This window comes from Arachis duranensis, chromosome 2 (assembly GCF_000817695.3).
Source record: "Arachis duranensis cultivar V14167 chromosome 2, aradu.V14167.gnm2.J7QH, whole genome shotgun sequence".
In the NCBI taxonomy this organism is placed as follows: domain Eukaryota; kingdom Viridiplantae; phylum Streptophyta; class Magnoliopsida; order Fabales; family Fabaceae; genus Arachis; species Arachis duranensis.
Genome location: NC_029773.3, coordinates 71237898 through 71242106, shown reverse-complemented (window position 1 = coordinate 71242106; position 4209 = coordinate 71237898).

Below are 4209 nucleotides of genomic sequence, written 5' to 3'. Positions count from 1 at the left end.
ATTGAAGAAAACAGATTTCTAAAATCTGAACTTGAAAAATTAAAAGGAAAGCACATTGTGGATCCTTCTCATGAGTTAATTGTTGAAAATGAAAGACTAAATGATAAGATTAAAAGGCTGAATGGTGACTTAGCAAAATTTGCTCAAGGTTCCAAAAACTTGGACAAATTACTTGCAAGTCAAAGACCATTGTTTGAAAAATCTGGTTTAGGCTACATAGCCAAGGAAGATGCAGTTTCTAATACTTCCTCCATAAAATTTGTGGCTTCTTCATCAAATACCAAATCCACACCAAGCAAATCAGGTATCGGATATGTTTCAACTTGTGAAAAATTTGATGAAGCAAACACAAGTGAAACTGAGCTTTTACCAAGAACTGGTCCGAGTTTAAACCGGCCAGGTTTGGGTTACATTTCGAAAAATGAGGCTGCTTTCAAGAAACCATTTTTTTACAACAAAACCTCATTTTCGAAAAGTAAAAATGTTCAAAAAAATTCTGGTGAAAATGTTTTTGCAAAGAGGAATAACTTTAATAAAAATCAGTTTGTCAAAAGAAATGCATCTCCTCCAAAAACCAGAAAATTTCAACACTTTAATCATTTCAAGCAATATAACTTACCTCAGTTTCAACAACACACACCAGAAAATCATTGTGTTAATTGCAAGAAATTTGGTCACTCACATGCAAAATGCTTCATCGAAAAGAGAGTTGTAGGAAACAAAGTCTACAATGTTGTTTGTGATTTCAATGCACTTGGGCAACCAAGATGGATTAACTTCAAAGGATCCAAATTAATTTGGATACCTAAGGCTACTTGAAACTCATCATGCAGATTTAGCATCCAAGAACAAAAAGGACATGTGGTACATGGATAGTGGATGTTCAAGGCACATGACTGGAAGGTCAACCTACTTCATCAAACTAAATAAGTATGATGGAGGTTTTGTGACCTTTGGAGACGATGGTAAAGGTAAAATCATTGCTGTTGGAAAAGTAGGTAATGAACAATATACTTTCATTGATGATGTACTTTTGGTATGTGGTTTAAAGCACAATCTTTTGAGTATAAGTCAGCTGTGTGATTTAGGATATTTAGTTGTTTTCAAAAGGCTTGAATGCTGTGTTGTTAATGAAAAGACAAATGAAGTGATGTTTGTTGCCAAGCGTTTCAATAATATGTATGGACTTACTCCTGATGAACTAAAGGACCAAAATGTAGCTTGTCTTCACTCTAAAGAATCTGAAAAGTGGTTATGGCACAAGAGATTGGGCCATGCAAGTATGTTTCAAATAAACAAACTTGTAAAGAAAGAATTAGTAAGAGGTCTTCTTTTGATAAAGTTTGATAAAGACATTACTTGTGATGCTTGCTAAATGGGAAAACAAACAAAAAGTTCTTTTAAACCAAAAGAAGACATCTCTACTAAAAGACCACTTGAGTTGCTACACATTGATTTATTTGGTCCAACAAGAACTCAAAGCCTAGGTGGTAAACATTATGGTTTAGTAATTGTGGATGACTATACTAGGTTTGGTTGGGTTTTATTTCTTGCACACAAAAATGAAGCCTTTTCGGCCTTTGAACCTTTTTGCAAGAAAATTCAAAATGAAAAGGATTTAAAAATTTCTTCTATAAGAAGTGATCATGGAACTGAATTTGAAAATAATTTGTTTGAATCCTTTTGTGAGAAATTTGGAATATCTCACAACTTCTCTTGTCCAAGAACACCACAACAAAATGGTGTTGTGGAAAGAAGAAATAGAAGCATACAAGAGATGACTAGAGCTATGCTTTGTGAGAGTAATGTTCCAAAATTCCTTTGGGCTAAAGCGGTCAATACGGTTTGCCACATTTTGAATAGAACAATCATAAGGAAATTTTTGAAGAAAACCCCCTTATGAACTTTGGAAAGGCTACCCACTAAACTTAGATTACTTGCACATCTTTGGATGCAAATGTTTTGTTTTAAATAACAAAGAAAATTTGGGTCAATTTGATCCAAAGGCTTATGAGTGTTTGTTTGTAGGATATTCCACAACTAGTAAAGCATATAGGGTTTATCATCAAGATGCTAGAATTATTGAGGAGTCCATACATGTTACATTTTGTGATACTAACTTGGTACAAAATATTTTGGAAGATTGTGATACAGGAAATCAATCTCAAAAGAAGGATGAATCTGCTCAAAATCATGGAAAAGAAAATTCTGGACAAGCTGAACCAGAAATTGCAAATGCTGAAAATTCAAAAGACAATTCCATTTTGTCTCATGAATCTGAAGGAAATTCTGCAGCCAGCAGTGCTCAAAATCCCTTGGTGACTGATTCTGCCTCCAAGTCCACCAGACCTCGTGAGTGGAGATTCTTGAAGAATTATCCTGAGGAATTTGTCATTGGGGACGTCTCTCATGGAGTACAAACAAGGTCTTCCACTAGAAAGGCAAATGAAGGATCCAACATTGCCCTTCTATCACAAATAGAGCTTCAAAACATCAAGGAAGCACTTAGTACCCTTCTTGGGTTAAAGCTATGGAGGATGAGCTTCTTGAGTTTGAAAAGAACCAAGTATGGACTTTGGTTCCAAGGCCAAGTGGAAAGAAAGTGACCGGCACCAAGTGGATATTTTGGAACAAGCTGGGAGAAGATGGTAGCATTGCAAGAAACAAGGCAAGGCTAGTGGCTCAAGGATATGACCAAGAAGAAGGAATAGACTTTGATGAATCCTTCGCCCCTGTTGCCCGAATGGAAGCCATAAGACTTCTCTTAGCTTATGCTGCATTTTGTGGTTTTAAATTATATCAAATGGATGTGAAATGTGCATTTTTAAATGGAGTGATAGATAGAAAAGTGTATGTGGAGCAGCCTCCTGGCTTTGAAAATAAAGAGCATTTTGACCATGTTTTCAAATTATCTAAAGCTTTCTATGGTTTAAGACAAGCTCCTAGAGCTTGGTATGAGAGACTTAGCTCTTTTCTTTTGAAAAATGATTTTCAAAGAGGCACCACTGACACAACTCTGTTCATGAATATATGTTGATGACATTATTTTTGGATCAGTAAATGAATCCCTTTGTTCTGAATTTGGAAAACTTATGACAAGTGAATTTGACATGAGTATGATGGGTGAACTTAATTTCTTTCTTGGGCTGCAAATTAAACAACTGAAAAAGGTATTTTCATTCATCAAGAAAAGTATGCCAAGGAATTAGTTAAGAAATTTGGTATGAAAAATGCCAAACCCATAGGAACACCCATGCATCCTAGTTCTAAGTTAGATAAGGGACAAACTGAGAAAGATGTTGATGCGACTAGGTATAGAGGAATGATTGGTTCTCTTATGTACTTAACTTCCTCTAGACCCGATATTGTGCAAAGTGTTGGATTGTGTTCTAGGTTCCAATCCAAACCTAAAGAGTCACATCTTTCTGCAGTCAAAAGGATCATTAGATATGTTCATGGCACATCTAATTTTGGTCTTTGGTATCCTAAGATTGATGATTTTTCTGTAGTTGGTTATTGTGATGCAGATTTTGCTGGTGATAGAGTTGATAGAAGGAGCACTCCAGGCCTATGTTGTTTTCTTGGGAAGTCCTTAAATGTTTGGTCAAGTAAAAAGCAACCAATAGTGGCCTTATCCACTGCAGAGGCTGAGTATATAGCTGCTTCTTCTTGCTGTTCTCAGTTTTTATGGTTAAAAACACAGCTTGCTGATTATAAATTGAAGGCTGAAAATATTCCCTTGATGTGTAATAATATGAGTGCCATCAATATTTCTAAAAATCCTGTTTTGCACTCTAGGACTAAGCATATTGAAGTGAAATTTCACTCAATAAGAGAACATGTCCAAAAAGGGGATATTAGTATTCAATTTGTTAAATCTAAGGAGCAATTAACAGATATTTTTACAAAACCATTAGCTGAGGATAGATTCTGTATGCTTAGGACTTGTTTAGGAATTTTAAGTTATGATTCTTTATTTGAAAATTGCTGATATATTTGCTGGAGATTTTTGTCTCATAAACAGGTATGAGACAATTCTGGACAGGTGATGAACGTCTCCATCAAGCCAGCGTGTTCTGGGCTTATTTCAAATGAAAGATAATATGGGCCAACCTCAAAATCAGATCTAGAGTGGTCCATTGTGTTTCCTTAAATCCAACTATCTCTGGGCCCATATGTGAATGTTATATTTTTGGGTGATGGGCTGTG